Raw genomic sequence first — 12,115 nt, forward strand, 5'->3', positions numbered from 1 at the left:
TAACCACTGCGCCACCAGGGAAGCCCACACCTGTCATTCTCATACAACTCAATTCTAAAATGTCTCTTAATTAGATTACGGAATAGTTACAGTTTTGTACATAATTACTGATCAGGAACATCTAAAGTAACATCAAATGGCAAATGGTTCTCTCAGGAGACATTCAGCTCCGTGGAGCTTGCCCTTGCTGTCAGGTTACAGACATTATTTACAAGACATTGGCTGGAGGGGGGCCCCTGTGAGCTCTGTCCCTTTGTGTCTACTGGGGGTTCCTACTGGGTTAAATTCTCTGTCGACTGTTGGGGCACAGTTGTACACATGTACACACACACATACACACCCCTAACTTTTGAAATTGAAATGTCTGGGATATACAGAACTTTCTGGATGATGGGAAAGGGACAATAGCGAAGCTTTCTTGTTGATCAAAGGAAAACAAATATTAGCGGGTGAGAAAAAGCTAATCCTTGCGGGGTACCAGCACTGTAGCAGCTGCTTTTGATACGTCCTCGTTGGCCAACATGTGCTTGTGGTGTAGTTATAGGGGGAGTTCGATGTCCACCAGTGGTCTCTCTTCAAGGGTCCTGGTTGAGTGGTCTCCCAGTTTTCTGTATCAGAGATTTCTTTTAAGTTGCTTAGATGCAGTCCAGGTGCTGCAGGGGCAAACTCTTCACCTATAGGAAGGGGTCAGTGAATAAATATTCCAGCTTCCATCCATCAGGACAAGGTGGGGCTAAGTTCTACACCAGGCGTAAGCACACTCTGTCAGTACTGAGCTAGACATTGTTAGGTACTTTTAGCTCTTTTAGGCTGTGTGGTCTCTGTCACGAATACTCAACTCTGCCCTTGTAGCACAAAAGCAGCCATAGCTAATAAGTAAACAAATAAGTGGGGCTGCGTGCCCATAAGACTTTATTTACAAAAACAGGCCAGGTCTGGCCCACAGGATATAATTTGTTGACCTCTGTTCTACATGAAGTTTTAGAAATTCACCAGTGTGTCTGAGCCCCAGATGCCCACACTGCAAACCTAATGCTCTGTTTTGCTTGCTTTTCTCATTCTTCCCACTTCCTCCAAACACCTCCCAAATAAACGACCTGCCCTCACATCCTTATCTGATGTAGCAGGCCCAGGCACCGCTCGACGTCTTTTGACAACAGTCACGAAGGAAGCACGCGTGATAAAATGTGATTGTTGTACAGTGGCTGCGGTGCCTGGGCAGAAACGGGCGCTTACTGGACGATGCAATAAAGATAAGGCAGCAAGTTCAGGGCGTGTGTTTACTCTAGTATTGGAATAAATTGTATCATCTTCATACTCCGTGTCTCATCATCATCATTTATTTAATGATGGCAAAGGAACACATTTGGCTCATGAAGGGCTACAGACTAGGAAGTAGAGCGCTACCAGGTAAATAAGTGCTGGCGAAAGAGTCCTCGAGCTGACTGCAGGCCGTGTGCTTGTCAAGCAGTCCTTCCAGAAAACTCTGCGAAGAGCTGGTCTATACACACTCTCAGGATTTAGTGAGCAGTAATGAGAGGGGGCTGAAAACAAGGAAGTCAGGAAACGGCAGCCTCAGGAGGCCTCTTAATGGTTTGTCTGATCTTTTTCTCAGTTCATCAAATTCTTAGAGAGAATTCATTTTTTTTTGCCTGTTGATTATGGATGGAGGGTGCTTTGGGGTTTGGCACTACCTAACCTCTTTTGGTTTACAATAATAGCAACAGAGAAAATACACTACTCTTCCTCTGAGAACTGTTAGATATGGTCTCAACTTCAATTTGATTTTCTAATAGACGTACACTTAAGTAAAATGTTTCACTCACTGAAACCCAGATATGACTGAGTGCACTGAGAAAACTCCACTTTAAGAGAGTGCCTTTGTCTATTTAGGTTTATTGAATGATAGGAATATGGAAAGTGGGCAAATATTTGACTATGTTCCTGAACGGCATTAAAGGATCTGTAACTGTAGCAAGTTGGTCATGATGAGTTTAATCCTATGGTCAAATATAAGGATCTCAACCAGAGCAGGGTCCATAAATTCTCTAAAGGTTCAGTATTTCAGTTTCTGCATGAAACAACAAAAAAAATATGATATCCGTTCCCATCGCTTCTTCTCTATGAAAACAACCACCTGGTTCAAATTTCATGGCTGATAGGGCTATATTGCTTTGAATTTACTTCTAATTCTTCTAATGTTTCTTTCTTGCATTTATTCATTCATTCTTAAACAGATTATCTATTATCTACAAAATATGGGGAAGTGGTTTGGACATTGTATTCCTTATCCTTCTCTATGGGCAGACTTATCTCCTTGCCCCAGTGGAGTCAGGCTTGGACAAATGACTTGCTCTGGTCAATGAAATATAAGTAGAAGTGACAAAACACTTCCTAGTAAAACTGTGTAACCATCATCAGGTGGTTCTACCTTCCTTCTGTTTTCTTTTAGCTGATTCCCAAAATGAAGGTAGCATGGTAGAAAGCCAGAGATGATCCACAATGTCTTGGATGTGAGTGAGAAACAATCTTAGTTTTTATAAGTCAATGAGACTTTGGGTTTTTTTTGTTACCATGGCATAATTTCACAGAAGATGACAGTTACAGGGTTTCAAAGATGAAAGAGACATGTATCTTATATACAAAATGGTTTAGTAAAAGTTATACAATAAAGAGATCTGTTGTATGCGGTGAGAGTTAAGGGCACAAGTTTTGGAGTCAGACAGCCCAGGTTGGAAATATACCTCTCCCATACAAGTTGGGCTAACTTTCACGAGTTATTTCACCTCTCGCAGCCTCAGAAATGCAGTTCTTAATTTGCTGGGTTGTATGAGGAATGGCTGAGATAATATACCACATGTACAGCACAAGACACAATAGTTTGCACAGGGGAAGTGCTCCGTCCAAGTTATGAACCATTCAAAGCTATTTAAGGGAACCCATCATGGTCTTGTGTCCTTTCATGAGATAAATTTTACCGCTTATTACTTCCAGTAAATGACCTTGTAGTAAGTGTTAATCAAATAATAAGACAATGTGTAGAATGTTACAGAGTTTATAAATATTTTTCACTTCACAAACTTCTCCTGTGGCCTTGCATCAACGCAGTGAGATCGGCAGGCTAATGATACTTCACTGAAAAGACAGGGGAATTGTGGCTTCTTGAAGTTTGGTCCAATAGGCAGAGCTGACAGGAAAATCTGACATCTTAACTCCAAATCCTATGCTTTCTTTCATCTCACTGAATCTTACTGTCTCTGAAAAAGGAGGCCTTGCATTATACTGGATGGATCAAGTCAGAGTGAGGGATAAGAATGTATCCCCCATAATCAGCAGCAAAGCTCAACATCTAAGTTCTATTAGAAACCCTCACTGATGCGTCTAGAAAACAACTCCTCATGTGGGCTTGCTTCTCTCTTTTTTTGTTGTAAACCTATGTTGGCAGAACTGGTCTTGATAATAAAAAGGTCATTTTCCTTTGCAAAATCTCCCTCCAGCCATTCTTTGACATTTAATTTGCTGTAGTCCCTGATCATGTGATTATTCTTAATTGCAATGTGGAATCTTACAGTATTGTGGAGTTCATCCAGAAATCTCATTGTTTTCAATACACACATGACTTTTAGAAGAGATTAGAGCAAGAAATGTCTTCTTAAGCATAGAAAATAGGAACTTTTTTTTGGCATGCAGATGTTTTTCTCTAAAAATATATTATCCTAACCCTCCAAGGTCTTACTGGATTCTGAAAAATCAAAGCTTACAGATACATCACTGAAATCGTAGAGACAAGAGAAGCTTGTTGATGGATTCACGGCTGTAAACACAACTTGTCTAGAATGTTAGTATTCACACAGAAACGCACGCATCTAAAACCGAACTTTTATTGGGTTGGCCAAGAAGTTCCTTCAGTTTTTTTTAATATTAATTATTTATTTTTATTTATCTATTTTGGCTGTGCCAGGTCTTAGTGGTGGCATGCGGGATCTTCGTTGCGGCATGCATGCGGGATCTAGTTCCCAACCAGGTATCGAATCTGGGCCCCCTGCATTGGGGGCACAGTCTTACCCACTGGAAAACCAGAGAAGTCCCTCCTTTGGTTTTTAAATAAATATAAAAGATACGTTTTTCATTTTCACCAAGGACTTTACAGAACCACGTATTCACCGTTTTGTTCCACTACCTTCTGCCATTTTTCAGGCAACTTCATAATTCCATCTTCCCAAAACATTTTATCTTTTTGAGCAAAGAACTGTTCCAGGTGCCTTTTACAGTCTTCCAGGGAATTGAAATTTTTTCCATTAAGAGAATTTTGTAAAGACCGAAATAAATGGAAGTCCGAAGGTGCAATGTTTGGTGAATACGGCAGATGAATCAGACCTTCCCAGCCGAGCTGTAACAGTTTTTTGCCTGGTCATCAAAGAAACATGCGGTCTTGCGTTATCCTGATGGAAAATTATGCATTTTCTGTTGACTAATTCCAGATGCTTTTCGTCGAGTGCCACTTTCAGCTGGTCTAAGTGGGAACAGTACTTGTTGGAATTAATCGTTTGGTTTTCCGGAAGGAGCTCATAATAGAGGACAACCTTCCAATCCCACCATACACAAAACATCACCTTCTTCGGATGAAGACCCACCTTTGGTGTGGTTGGCGGTGGTTCATTTCGCTTGCCCCACGATCTCTTCCGTTCCACATTGTTGTACAGTATCCACTTTTCATTGCTTATCACAATTTGTTTTTAAAACGGAACATTTTCATTATGTTGAAGTAGAGAATCGCATGCGGAAATATGGTCAAGGTTTTTTTCGCTTAACTTATGTGGAACCCAGACATCAAAGCGATGAACATAACCAAGCTGGTTCAAATGATTTTCAAAGCTTGATTTGGATATTTTGAGTATGTTGGCTATCTCCTGCGTGGTATAACGTTGATTGTTCTCATTTAATGTCTCAATTTGATTGCTACCAGCTTCAACTGGTCTACCTGACCGTGGAGCATTATCCAGCGAGAAATCTCCAGCACAAAACTTTGCAAAACACTTTGGACACGTTCTGTCAGTCATAGCAGCTTCTCTATACACTGCACAAATCTTTTTTTTTGTGTGTGTGTTTCAGTTGCATTTTAACCTTCCTTGAAATAATACAGCATAATATGCCAAAAATGTTGCTTTCTTTCTTCCATCTTCAATATTAAAATGGCTACACAGAAATTCACCAATTTTGATAAGTCTTTTTTTAAATGCACGCTGATATGACAGCTGTCACAATACAATCTAAAAAAATTGTTTCGAATGAACTTAAAGACAACTAAGTGCTACTGGAGCCATCTTACAGAAGAAACTGCACAACCCTTTTGGCCCACCCAATAGCTAAGCCAATACTAATATATATTTTGAACTTAAGATTTAATGAATTACTGTACTTTTGCTTTTTTGAAAAAAACTTTCCTGAACAAGTACAAATTGGTTCACAACCAAAGCATTCCTATGCCATATTTATTTCAGCTGTATTTTCGAAGTAGAATATGCATCAATAAAAATCCTTCATGATAATACTGAGGAATAAAATTTGAACAGTAATTTAATGGTTTAGTATGTCAATATGTTGGCCTGAGGAACTGTGCAACATTCAAGTAAAAGTCAGAGGTTCACTGTTGGACAATAAAACCATAATCCACACGGATCAGTGAAGCGCTTGTTCTATATGAGAAACCACAATTCTGCTGAATTTGCAGACGCTGTTATCCCTAAGCTTCAAAAGTAACAACGTAATCAAAAAATGGGCAGAAGACCTAAATAGACATTTCTCTAAAGAAGACATACAGATGGCCATCAGGCACATGAAAAAATACTCAACATCGCTAACTAGTAGAGAAATGCAAATCAAAACTATGAGATTTCACCTCACACCAGTCAGAATGGCCATCAACAAAAACTCTACAAACAATAAAAGCTAGAGAGGGTGTGGAGAAAAGGGAGCCCTCCTAAACTGTCAGTGGGAATGTAAATTGGTACAGCCACTATGGAGGAACATATGGAGGTTCCTTAAACTAAAATTAGAGCTATCATATGATCCAGCAATCCCACTCCTGGGCATGTATGTGGAGAAAACCATGGTTTGAAAGGATATATGCACCCCTATGTTCACTGTAGCGCTGTTTACAACAGCCAAGAGATGGAAGGAACCTAAACGTCTATCGACAGATAAATGGATAAAGAAGATGTGGTACATATATATAATGTAATATTACACAGCCATTAAAAAGAATGAAATAATGCCATTTTCAGCAACGTGGATGGCCCTGGAGATTATCATATTAAGTGAAGTAAGTCAGAGGGAGAAAGACAAATATCATATGATATGGCTTATATGCAGAATCTTAAAAAATGATACAAATGAACTTATTTACAAAACAGAAACAGACTCACAGACTTAGAAAACAAACTTATGGTTACCAAAGGGGGAAGGTGGCAGGAAGGGATAAATTGGGAGTTTGAGACTGACATATACACACTACTATACATAAAATAGGTAACTGACAAGGACCCACAGTATAGTACAGGGAACTCTACTCAATTTCTGTAATAACCTAAATGGGAAAAGAATTCGAAAAAGAATAGATATGTGTATATGTATAACTGAATCACTTTGCTGTACAACTGAAACTAACACAACATTATAAATCAACTATAGTCCAATATAAAATAAAAATTTTTTTAAAGTAGTGTACAAAACATTAGAAAAAACGAAACAAACCAAAAAAAAAACATCTTGTGTTCTCACCATACACACACACACACACACACATGCCCATAGGTAACCATGTGAGGTGGTGGATATGTTAAGTAGCTTGATTGTAGTAATGATTCCACAATGTATACATGTATCGAATCATCACATTGCACATGTTAAATATATACAATTTTTAACGGTCAATTATACCTAAATAAAGCTGGAAAAATTTTAAAAACAGAAAAAAAAAGAACTAATTCTGAGGCCCTATTGTTACCTGTTTGCTTCCACCAACAAAATCAATGAATACTTCCTCAGAATTACTACGGAAGATGTTGCTGCTTTTAAGAAGACATCACAAGGGGCATTTTTTCTCATTAAATACCTTAAGTAAATTATTAACTTCAAAAGTAAACAAAAACAAATCCAAAACCAAACCAAACCAAAACAAAACAAAAAACAACCTTGCCATTCTATCATGAACACAGACCTTCTATTGCTACTTTGTTTTACAAGTATATCTCCTTCTTAAGAAATAGAACATCTTACTGGTTTGGACGTTTGCCAAGGCCTAATTCTCTCCATCATTTGCTTAGTTTGTTCTACCCACTGTAGGGAGTTTTCAAAAAAAGCATGGGAGGTAAACACAAGATCTTATAATGGGCAAGAAAACTCAACATCACCATTGACCTGTTTCTCTATGACTCGACTCGAAGCAACGACAAATACGTGTTTGGGTTTTTTTAAAGAAAATGAGAGGCACATTATACAATTACATTTTTTGAACATTCTACTCCACTTTCTGTAGTCCAAATCAAAAGCAGTGGGCTTCCCTGGTGGCGCAGCGGTTGAGAGTCCGCCTGCCGATGCAGGGGACACGGGTTCGTGCCCCGGTCCGGGAGGATCCCACATGCCGCGGAGCGGCCGGGCCCGTGAGCCATGGCCGCTGACCCTGCGCGTCCGGAGCCTGTGCTCCGCAACGGGAGAGGCCACAACAGTGAGAGGCCCGCATACCGCAAAAAAACAAAAACAAAAGCAAACAAAAAGCAGCGACAATTACGTCCTTACTGGGCTGGAAGCCAAGCCTTGCCACTCAGAGCTCCAGGATCGCAGCCATCAAGCATTCATCACGTCTGACCAGACAGTCTGGGCAACTCGCAAGGCAGTTTTGAGGTGGTAATTCACCAAACTACAGGAAGCCCTCACAGCAGTGCGTTTCTAGAACTCTCAATTTTAGCCTCATCAGTGGTAATTTACAAGTGATTTAATGGTGCTGAATCATGGGCCTGCTTCAACATTTATGAGTAGACATAAAAAGTTATGACAATTTCACAGTAGAAAATGAATATTAATATTAAAAATAGGCTTGACTTTTAACTGATATTCCATTTCTGAGATTTTTTTTTTTCTTTTTTGGGGCATACTTCCTTAAAAGCCAGGCATGAGGGAGAGAGATGAGAATGGCAGACACAGAACAGTTCAGGGCACTGACGACGAAGACCAGTGCCCTGTTGGGAAATGGGTGTTTTCCAGTTAAAACAGCTGTTTCTGCCAATTACGGCAAAGTTTCTTAATCACTTGTCCTTTTTCTCTTCATCTAATAGTTAAAAAAAAAAATATGTCAAGAGGGGTGGGATAGGGAGGGTGGGAGGTAGACCCAAGAGGGAGGGGATATGGGGATATATGTATACGTATAGCTGATTCGCTTTGTTATACAGCAGAAACTAACAATACTGTAAAGCAATTATACTCCAATAAAGTTGTTAAAAAAATTGTCAAGATAGTACTTATGGCCATGAATATGTTGCAGATATTGAACAAAAGTTATCTCACAAATCATAATGCAGTGCATGACAAAGTAGATATACATCTAACTCCATCTGTATATCATGTTAAAGTTATATAAAATTATTCTTGAAAAAAGTGTTAAAATTGCCACTCACTGAGGAACAATAATTTAAATGGGAGGTTTAAAGTCAGAAATAAGCTATTTGTATTTGTTCTGTAAAGATAAAGACCTTCTCTGGTTTAGGGTCATCTTTTCAGATACAGAAGTCCTTGTTGGTCTTGGTTTTGCAATTTGGGTGCTAGCTTTGCTTGACCTAATTATCTCTGTAGACAAGGTAAGAGGACTCAGCAGAGAAGAGAACACTTTACTGAGTGAATTATGTGACATCAGTTTGACAGAGTTCACATAGTGTCTCATGATATAATGGCTGGAGGACGGTAGAGGCTAGTGAGAAAAGAGAAGAAAAATAATGTCTTGACAAAAAATTTCAAGGATGGTATGGGAAATGGATCCAGAAAAAAGAAGACATTAACTAGTAAAGGCCAAACACTGAAAAAAAAAGGGAGAAGTTACTCAATTATGGCAAGAGTTGTTATTCAGATAAGAATGGAAAAGAGGAAAATAAATTCCTACACACACACACACACACACACACACACACACACACACACACACACACACACACACACACCACTGAGGGTATTTATAGTGGGAAGCTACAAGGAATACAGAAACTGAAAAAAGGATTTTACAACGTAAACTAAGAACTGACTGTGAGAACGGTCTGAAACTTTAGAGAGAAATACAAATATATTACATATTTAAATACACATTTTCCTGGTTTTTGTCCTGTGAGCATATTTTTATATACACGGTAATAGGTCATCAGTCAAAATGTACAATACTTGCCTTCAAGGCCACACCCTGTGAAAATCCCCTTTGCCTCCTTTCACAATTCATCAGGTGGAAAAATTGTCTCATGGAAAGATAAAATGAGGGAACCAAGGAAAGATCGAAGGAGGTTCTTAAACCATTTACAAACACAATCTGAAAAAGTGGGAAGTGCCATTAGTTATTTATTTTTTGAGGGGCGGAGGTTCTACTGTTCTCAACACTATGAAGGAAAGGTGGCAAAACTCCTAGTCTCTCTGGATCAGGGTGGACTAACGACTCTGACACTCAATTACAATATGGGGGCGGAGTTCCTCTCCAACAAGCAATCCTCTGGACACCAGCTGGGTGTTCTACAATTCAACTCAATTCTGACACTATCTACCCAAAGACAGCATTAGATCCCACAGTTTAAGAGCTCCGCCCCACCAGCCTGCTCATCCTATCCCCATTTCAGACGCCAGACAGAAGTCCAGGTTGACACCTGGGCTTCTGATGGACTAGCTGGAGATTGGAAGTTCCAATGACCCTGCCTTTAGGTTTAACTAATTTGTTAGAGTGGCTTACAGAACTCAGAGAAACATTTTACTTACCAAATCACCAGTTCGTTATAAAAGGATATAACTCAGGAACAGACAGACGGAAGAGGTGCGAAGGGCAAGGCCTGGGGAAAGGGCACGGAGCTTCATTGCTCTCCTGAGCGCCCCACTCTCAGAGCAACTGCATGTGTTCACCAACCTGGAAGCCCTCTGAACCCTGTCTTGTTAGGGTTTTTGTGGAGGCTTCATTGATCACAAGCATGATTGATCACCTCATTCTCATTGGCCATTAGCAATCGATTCAACCTCCAGCCCCTCGCCTCTCCCTGGTGGAGGGGCTGGAGGTGGGACTGAAACTTCCAACCCTCTAATCACAGGTCAGTTCCCCTGGCATCCAGCCCCCAGCCCTAGGAACCTCACCTACATTCACCTTATGAACTTAACGAGACATCTTTAGCACTCTCATCCTCAAGGGTTTTAGGAGCTCCCTGCCAGAAACTGGGACTAAGACCAAATCTGTCTTTCTTATTATCCATCACAACATCATAGTAGGTTTTACTGAAAAGAGTAAATTTGAGCAAAGGCTTGAAGAGCAGGAAAGAGCAGAAGCCATTCAGGCCCAGTGGAGCAGCCAGGGCACAGATCCTAAGGCAGAGGCCTGCTTGGCAAGTTCAAGGTTAGTGTGTCTGAAATGAACTGAGCAGTAGCTGATGTGACAGGCCAGCTTCTGCAGGGCCCTGTCGATTATTCAATGTAAGGACTTTATCTTTGCTGCAAGTGAGGTGGGGAGCCACTGGCTGAATGTGCTCTTTGGATTTTACACCTCTCCTTTACTTGGATAAATTTCACAGCAAACCAAACCAAAAGCAGATAAACCAAAAATCCAGAAGGCAGATATTTTCATTGATTTTGTGGTAATTATTCGGGGCAAAGAAAGCCTCCCTCAAACATCCTATCTCGATTTCACGGAGTGTTACTTATTTGGGGGAAAGCACAGCAGATTCTGCTAGCTGCTCCCCAACTGCTACCTTCTCTTTGACCTCAGTAAACCAATCCCGCTTTCATGCAGTGTCCGTGTGTGCAGCTAGAAGACTACCTTTCCAGTTGTAGAACTTGGTGAGGCCGTGTGGTTCAGTTTGGGTTAATGGGATTGCAGTGAAAGAATTGAGTGGGACTTTATGAAACCTGCTTAAAGCTGGGAGATGCATCCCTTTGGTACTTCTTTACTCCTTTCTCCATCCTCCTTTTCCTACTCTCTGGAATGCAGAGGTCAATGCTGTGGGTTCAGAGGCCATCTCAGAACATAAGGTGACCAAGAGATTGGAAACACTTCAATACAATGGCAGAATGAAAAGTAGAAGGGGCAGAGGGACCTTTGGTGACTGCAGCGTCTATTCAAGCCTTTTCTCCCAAACTTCAGACTTCTTTTACAGGAGATGTAAACTTCTATGTTTTAAAACTACTATCTTACAATTATTAATATTATGATTGTGATCATTTTCTATTACATGTAATGGAACCTAACCTTAACAGAGAGAGTTAGGGTGTTTTAGTCATAGGTCTTTTCCTCCAACAGCTTTCTAAATATATATATATATTTTTTACATCTTTATTGGAGTATAACTGCTTTACAGTGGTGTGTTAGTTTCTGCTTTATAACAAAGTGAATCAGTTATACATATACATATGTCCCCATATCTCTTCCCTCTTGCGTCTCCCTCCCTCCCACCCTCCCTATCCCACCCCTCTAGGTGGTCACAAAGCACCGAGCTGATCTCCCTGTGCTATGCGGCTGCTTCCCACTAGCTAGCTATTTTACGTTTGGTAGTATATATATGTCCATGCCACTCTCTCACTTTGTCCCAGCTAACCCTTCCCCCTCCCTGTGTCCTCAAGTCCATTCTCTAGTAGGTCTGCATCTTTATTCCCGTCTTGCCCCTAGGTTCTTCATGACCATTTTTTTTTTAGATTCCATATATATGTGTTAGCATACGGTATTTGTTTTTTTCTTTCTGACTTACTTCACTCTGTATGACAGGCTCTAGGCCCATCCACCTCACTACAAATAACTCAATTTCGTTTCATTTTATGGCTGAGTAATATTCCATTGTATATATGTGCCACATCTTCTTCTTCTTCTTTTTTTTTTTTTTGCTGTACGCGGGCC

The 12,115-nt window shown here is 40.2% G+C and overlaps 1 protein-coding gene across 12 annotated transcripts in view; it reads right to left on the reverse strand.

Moving 5' to 3' along the window:
* The window catches only part of FRMPD4 (FERM and PDZ domain containing 4), a 797,331-nt gene that overhangs the window by 216,749 nt on the left and 568,467 nt on the right, over positions 1–12,115 (reverse strand). The gene's annotated exons all lie outside the window — the stretch shown is intronic.

The sequence above is a fragment of the Globicephala melas genome, chromosome X (genome assembly GCF_963455315.2).
Source record: "Globicephala melas chromosome X, mGloMel1.2, whole genome shotgun sequence".
In the NCBI taxonomy this organism is placed as follows: domain Eukaryota; kingdom Metazoa; phylum Chordata; class Mammalia; order Artiodactyla; family Delphinidae; genus Globicephala; species Globicephala melas.